Raw genomic sequence first — 8192 nt, 5'->3', positions numbered from 1 at the left:
ATGTTCGCAGGCACGCACTCACTGGTGCGACCTTCTGATCGCAGAAGCGGACCCAGGTGTTTTAATTCAAATCCGCACCTGCGATGGAAATTCTGCAGGTGCGACTGTGGGTCCCCAGGTGCGAGATCACTGGGCAGAAAAAGGGAAAATATGAGGGTTTGATCTCATTTTCACTTTGGGACTTTGAGAGCTCGGATTGAGGCGATAATTTGAAGGATTTTCAGAGGAAATTATTGGGTATTGATCCGTAATTCATTTTTGGTTATATTCCACTAATCTATCATTAATTTCATCATTTAATTAAGGATTTGGGTTGAGAAAATTGGGGAAACAGTTGGAAAGTTCTTCAACCAAATTTTTGGGTTTTGATTGAGATTTTGGTATCGGATTTGAGTAATTTTGGTACGAGTGAACTCGTGGTTGAATGGGTGTTCGTATTTTGTGAATTTTACCTGATTCCGAGACGTGGGCCTGAGTCATTGTTTTGGAGCGATTTTCTAATTTCTTGTTAAAGTTTTGATTTCATTAATTGGACTAGTTTCTTATAGTTATATTTACAGTATGTAATTGCTTTTCGCTAGATTTGGACCATTCGGAATCAGAAAGTCGTAGAAAATGCATTCTTAGTGATTGATTGAGCTTGGTTCGAGGTAAGTGGCTTGCCTAACCTTATGTGGGAGGAATCCCCTTAGGATTTGGTACTGTTGTGATGCTTCTGTGGCATGTGTGTGCCGTGTACGCGAGGTAACGAGTGCGTACACGGGCTAATTGTTATAAAACCCGCTTTTTACTTAGCAGTAATATGTTACATCTTAATTGAGTTATACCATCATGTGTAGTTATCTTGTTTTCCCTAATATTGCATGTCTATGTGTCTTAATTGCTTATTTGAAACATGTCCAGCATGTTTAGTTGATTTCCTGCTTTTCCTTGACTTGTATTTAGTCTGAAAGTGTAGGATTTCTTGTTGTAATTGTTGTTGTCCATCGATTCGAGCTGTGTGTTTACTTTTGGGACTACGAGGCGGTACCTCGGGAGATCCCCTGTTGAGCATTTACTTTTGGGACTACGAGACGGTATCTCAGGAGTGCTCCTGTTGTTTATCCATATGTATTGTGTTGTTATCATTCTGTAGTTTCTCCTCGTTAAATTTCTAGTCTCTTATTACATTGCTATATCTTCCACCTTAAATTGTTATATACCAGTAGGTCCTTAACCTGACCTCGTTACTACTCTACCGAGGTTAGGCCTGGCACTTACAGGTTACCGTTATGGTGTACTCATGCTACTCTTCTATACATGTTTTGTGTGCAGACCCATATACCTCCTACCAACCCCGCTTTAGTTGAGTGTACTTGTTGTTGCTACAGAGATGTCAAGATATATTTGCCAGCGTCTGCAGACCTCGGAGTCCCACTCTATTCCCTCCTATGTTGTTTTCTTTTCTGTATTTTCCTTATACTCTGATTTATAGAGACACCTAGCTTTCTCTTAGAAGCTTGTGACTTGTGACTATCAGGTCTTTGGGAATTATTTATACTCGAGTGTTGGTTTACTTGTACATGCCGAGCGGTATTTTTTAGTTATATAGTTATCTGTTGAAGTTTAGTGGTTGATTTTGCTTTTATTTCAATTATTCCGCAATTGTTAGGCTTACCTAGTCATAGAGACTAGGTTCCATCACGACATCTTATGGATGGAGATTTGGGTCGTGACAAGTTGGTATCAGAGCTCTAGGTTCATCAATGTTATGAGTCATAAGCAGGTTTAGTAGAGTCTCGCGGATTGGTACGGAGACGTCTCTACTTATCTTCTGGAGGATATGGAACTGATAGGAAAATTTCACTTCCTTGATTCCTTGTCGTGCGAAATTGTTGACTTTGGAATTCTAAACTTCCATCTTCTATCCTCTCACAGATGGTGAGGACGCTTACAACCGGATCAGATGACTAGGCACTCGCGCCCCTACTAGAGCTGCGAGAGGCCGGGGCCGGGGTAGAGGCCAAGGACGTCCACGTGGTGTAGCCAGAGCACCCGCACGAGCTGCTATAGAGGAGCCACCAGTAGCTCTAGTTAGAAGGCAGGCACCCGAGATGTTTGTTGCTGCACCAGCCCTCTAGGAGGCTCTAGCCCATGTTTTGAGCATGTTTATCACTTGGCTCAGGCAAGATTGATGCCTCTTACTCCTACCACATATCAGGCCGGGGGAGGAGCACAGACTCCCGTTACCGGTACCCCAGAGCAGAGGGTTCAGGTCGACTAGGTTCCAAAGATCATATCGATGTAGCCGGTAGTCGACCTAAACCTAGTCGATATGGTACAAGAAGTACCACCCTCCTACTTTCAGTGGCTTGGCGTCAAAGGATGCCTGGGGTTTTCTTGAAGAGTGTCACCGTATCCTCCATACTGTGGGTGTAGCGGAGTTGAGTGGGGTTTCTTTCACTACGTTCCATCTTAGAGGAGCAACCTATCAGTGGTGGCGTGCTTATGAGTTGGGTAGTCCTCCGGCTGAGGCAGCTTCACTCACATGGACTCAGTTCTCAGATATGTTCTTGAGGGAGTATGTTCCCCAGAGTCTTAGAGATGCATGGCACACAAAGTGTGAGCAGTTGTGCCAAGGTTCTATGATTGTGTCAGAGTATGCGGTTCACTTCATCGATTTGGCTAGACATGCACTAGCCTTGGTTGCTATAGTTCGAGAGAGGGTCCGTCAATTTATCGAGTGGCTCAATTCTAGTATCAAACTTAGCATGGCCCGAGAGATGGAGATGGATATTGCCTACCAGTAGGTTATGGGTACTGCTAGGAGATTGGAGGGCATGCTGACTAGGGAGAGAGAGGCCAAGAGGTCTCGAGAGTCTGGCACTTAAAGTGGTACTGCGCCAGCGACAGCTCGTCATGGTAGGGGCTATGTAAGTCGCCATGCTCATCCAGTACTTCTAGCCGTCAGTGGTATTCCAGCTAGTCCTAGGCCCCATGAGCCTTATTATGTACCGCCAGTGTCTAGTGCACCTCCTGCACGGGGTTCTTTCAGCGGTTAGTCCAGCCGACCTGGCCCGAGCCACTCGCAGCAGCCACGCCCTCCAAGAGGTTGTTTTGAGTATGGAGACACTCGCCATATGGTGAGGGATTTCCCCAGATTTAGGTGGGGTCCACCTCCACAGACTACTCAGGCACTGCGTGCTCCGCTGGGTCCCCAGGCTATGATTACAGCACCAGTTACCACTCCACCTGCTCAGCCAGCTCAAGGTGGAGGTCGGGCAGGTAGAGGTCGCCTTAAAGGGGGAGGCCAAGCCATATACTATGCCATTCTTGCTCGTACAGAGGTAGTTGCATCCGACTCTGTCATTACAGGTATTGTTCTGGTCTATCATAGAGATGCGTCAGTCTTATTTGATCCAGGCTCAACTTATTCCTATGTGTCATCTTATTTTGATCCATATTTGGGCGTATCCCATGATTCTTTGAGTTCTCCTGATTATGTATCTACATCTGTGGGTGATTCTAGTGTTTTTGACCGTGTGTATCGATTGTGTTTGCTTTTTCTTAGTGGTTTTGAGACCAGAGTCGATTTGTTATTGCTCAGTATGGTAGACTTCGGTATTATTTTGGGCATGGACTGGTTGTCACCCCATTATGCTATTCTTGATTGTCACGCCATGAACATTACGCTGGCTATGCCAAGATTACCACGGTTAGAGTGGAGAGGTACCTTAGATTATACTCCCAGCAGAGTTATTTCATTACTTAAAGCTTATCGAATGGTTGAGAAGGGGTGTGACGCGTATCTAGCTTATGTGAGAGATGTCAATATTGATACCCCTACGGTTGAGTCCATTCCAGTAGTGAGGGATTATCCATATGTATTTCTAGTTGATCTTCTAGGCATGCTGCCCAACAGGGATATTGACTTTGGTATTGATTTGTTGCCGGGCACTCAACCCATCTTTATTCCTTCATATCGTATGGCTCCTCCTGAGTTGAAGTAGTTGAAGGAGTAGTTACAGGAGTTGCTTTATAAGGGGTTCATTCAGCCCAGTGTGTCACCTTGGGGTGCTCCAGTCTTGTTTGTGAAGAAGAAGCATAGGTCTATGCGTATGTGCATTGATCATCGCCAGTTGAACAAAGTTACAGTGAAGAACATGCATCCATTACCTCGTATTGATGACATATTTGATCATTTACAAGGTTCCAGAGTGTTTTCCATGTTTGACTTGCGTTCAGGTTATCATCAGTTGAAGATTCAGGAGCCAGATATCTCGAAGACCGTTTTTAGGACTGGGTATGGTCATTAAGAGTTCCTTGTGATGTCATTTGGGATGACCAACTCCCCAGCATAATTCATGCACTTGATGTACAGTGTATTCCGGCCCTATCTTGACTCATTCTTCATTGTGTTTATTGACGACATTCTAGTGTACTCTCAGAGTCGGGAGGATCATGAGCAACACCTGAGGAATGTTTTTCAGACCTTGAGGGAAAAGAAGTTATATGCAAAATTCTCAAAGTGTGAGTTCTGGCTAGATTTAGTGGACTTTCTTTTGGGTCACATAGTGTCGAGTGAAGGGATCAAGGTGGATCCGAAGAAGGTTGAAGTAGTGTAGAGTTGGCCCAAACCATCCTCAGCTACGGAGATCCGGAGTTTTCTTGGTTTGGCGGGGTACTACCGTCGATTTGTAGAGGGTTTCTCATCTATTGCAACACCTATGACCAGGCTGACCCAGAAATGTGCTCTATTCAGGTGGACAGAGGAGCGTGAAGAGAGCTTTCAAAAGCTCAAGATAGCTTTGATTACAGTACCAGTATTGGTATTTCCTACAGGTTTGGGGTCTTATATTGTATATTGTGATGCATCGCGATTTGGTCTCCGCGCGGTGTTGATGCAAGATGGTAGGGTGATTGCCTACGCGTCTAGACAGCTAAAGGTGCATGAAAAGAAGGAGGGTGGTACTTGGTTAGGGCAGCAGTTTCTGAGGCGGAGCAGCTCGGGCTTGAGAGGTACAAGAAGTACCACCCTCCTACTTTCAGTGGCTTGGCGTCAAAGGATGCCTGGGGTTTTATTGAGAAGTGTCACCATATCCTCCATACTATGGGTGTAGCGGAGTCGAGTGGGGTTTCTTTCACTACGTTCCAGCTTAGAGTAGCAACCTATCAGTGGTGGCGTGCTTATGAGTTGGGTAGTCCTCCGGCTGAGGCAGCTTCACTCACATGGACTCAGTTCTCAGATATGTTCTTGAGGGAGTATGTTCCCCAGAGTCTTAGAGATGCATGGCGCGTAAAGTTTGAGCAGTTGTGCCAAGGTTCTATGATTGTGTCAGAGTATGCGGTTCACTTCATTGATTTGGCTAGACATGCATCTGTCTTGGTTGCTATAGTTCAAGAGAGGGTCCGTCAATTTATCGAGTGGCTCAATTCAAGTATCAAACTTAGCATGGCCCGAGAGTTGGAGATGGATATTGCTTACTAGTAGGTTGTGGGTACTGATAGGAGATTGGAAGGCATGGTGAGAGGGGAAAGTGAGGCCAAGAGGTCTCGAGAGTCTGGCACTTATAGCGGTACTCGTGCCCCAGCTGCAGTTCGCCATAGTAGGGGCTATGGGAGTCACCCTGATCATTCAGCTCTTCCGACCGCCAATGGTGTTCCGGTCCCTAGGCCCCATGAGCCTTATTATGCCCGCCAGTGTCTAGTGCACCTCCTGTACGGGGTTCTTTCAGCGGTTAGTCCAGCCGACCTGGCCCGAGCTAGTCGCAGCAGCCATGCCCTCCAAGAGCTTGTTTTGAGTATGGAGACACTCGCCATATGGTAAGGGATTTCCCTAGATTTAGGAAGGGTCCACCTCCACAGACTACTCAGGCAGTGCGTGCTCCACTGGGTCCCCAGGCTATGATTACAGCACCAGTTACCACTCCACCTGCTCAGACAGCTCGAGGTGGAGGTCGGGCAGGTAGAGGTCGCCCTAAAGGGGGAGGCCAGGCCAGATACTATGCCCTTCTTGCTCGTACAGAGGCAGTTGCATCCGACTCTGTCATTACAGGTATTGTTCTGGTCTATCATAGAGATGCGTCAGTCTTATTTGATCGAGGCTCCATTTATTCCTATGTGTCATCTTATTTTGATCCATATTTGGGCGTATCCCATGATTCTTTGAGTTCTCCTGATTATGTATCTACATCTGTGGGTGATTCCATTGTTGTTGACCGTGTGTATCGGTCGTGTTTGCTTTTTCTTAGTGGTTTTGAGACCAGAGTCGATTTGTTATTGCTCAGTATGGTAGACTTCGGTATTATTTTGGGCATGGATTGGTTGTCGCCCCATTATGCTATTATTGATTGTCACGCCACAATCATGACGCTGGCTATGCCAAGATTACCACAGTTAGAGTGGAGAGGTACCTTAGATTATACTCCCAGCAGAGTTATTTCATTTCTTAAAGCTTATCGAATGGTTGAGAAGGGGTGTGACGCGTATCTAGCTTATGTGAAAGATGTCAATATTGATACCCCTATCGTTGAGTCCATTCCAGTAGTGAGGGATTATCCATATGTATTTCTAGTTGATCTTCTAGGCATGCTACCCGACAAGGATATTGACTTTGGTATTGATTTGTTGCCGGGCACTCAGCCCATCTTTATTCCTTCATATCGTATGGCTCCTCCTGAGTTGAAGGAGTTGAAGGAGCAGTTACAGGAGTTGCTTTATAAGGGGTTTATTCGGCCTAGTGTGTCACCTTGGGGTGCTCCGGTCTTGTTTGTACAGAAGAAGATGGATAGGTCTATGCGTATGTGCATTGATCATCGCCAGTTGAACAAAGTTACAGTGAAGAACATGCATCCATTACCTCGTATTGATGACATATTTTATCAGTTACAGGGTGCCAGAGTGTTTTCCATGTTTGACTTGCGTTCAGGTTATCATCAGTTGAAGATTCAGGAGCCAGATATCTCGAAGACTGTTTTCAGGACTGGGTATGGTCATTAAGAGTTCCTTGTGATGTCATTTGGGTTGACCAACTCCCCAGCATAATTCATGCACTTGATGCACAGTGTATTCCGGCCCTATCTTGACTCATTCTTCATTGTGTTTATTGACGACATTCTAGTGTACTCCCGGAGTCGGGAGGATCATGAGCAGCACCTGAGGAATGTTTTTCAGACCTTGAGGGAAAAGAAGTTATATCAAAAATTCTCAAAGTGTGAGTTCTGGCTAGATTTAGTGGACTTTCTTTTGGGTCACATAGTGTCGAGTGAAAGGATCAAGGTGGATCCGAAGAAGGTTGAAGCAATGCAGAGTTGGCCCAGACCATCCTCAGCTACGGAGATCCTGAGTTTTCTTGGTTTGGCGGGGTACTACCGTCGATTTGTAGAGGGTTTCTCATCTATTGTAACACCTATGACCAGGCTGACCCAGAAGGGTGCTCCGTTCAATTGGACAGAGGAGCGTGAAGAGAGCTTTCAAAAGCTCAAGACAGCTTTGATTACAGCTCCAGTATTGGTATTGCCTACAAGTTCGGGGTCTTATATTGTATATTGTGATGCATCGCGATTTGGTCTCCGCGCGGTGTTGATGTAGGATGGTACGGTGATTGCCTACGCGTCTAGACAGCTAAAGGTGCATGAAAAGAACTATCATGTCCATGACCTTGAGTTAGCATCTATTGTTCATGCCTTGAAGATTTGGCGGCACTATTTGTACGGTGTTCCTTGTGAGATCTACACTGATCATAGGAGTCTGCAGCATCTATTCAAACAGAATGATCTTAACTTGCATCAGTGGAGGTGGTTAAAGCTGCTTAAGGATTATGATATCACTATTCTATACCATCCCGAGAAGGCCAATGTGGCAGCAGATGCCTTGAGTCGCAGGGCGGAGAGTTTGGAGAGCCTACCATATCTACCAGTATCAGAGAGGCCATTGGCATTGGATGTTAAGGCCTTGGCCAACCAGTTTGTTAGATTGGATATTTCTAAGTCAGGTCGAGTTTTGGTTTGTCTGGTTTCTCAGTCTTCTCTTTATGATCGTATCAGGGAGCATCAGTATGATGACCCCCATCTACTTGTCCTTAAGTATACGGTTCAGCACGGTGATGCTAAGGAGGTCACTATTGGAGATGATGGTGCATTGAGAATGCAGGGCGGGCTATGTGTGCCCAATGTAGATGGTTTGCGTGAGTTGATTCTCCAGGAGGCTCACAG

The sequence above is a fragment of the Nicotiana tabacum genome, chromosome 9, assembly GCF_000715075.1.
Source record: "Nicotiana tabacum cultivar K326 chromosome 9, ASM71507v2, whole genome shotgun sequence".
Classification (NCBI taxonomy): domain Eukaryota; kingdom Viridiplantae; phylum Streptophyta; class Magnoliopsida; order Solanales; family Solanaceae; genus Nicotiana; species Nicotiana tabacum.
Note: the sequence above shows the minus strand (reverse complement) of the source record.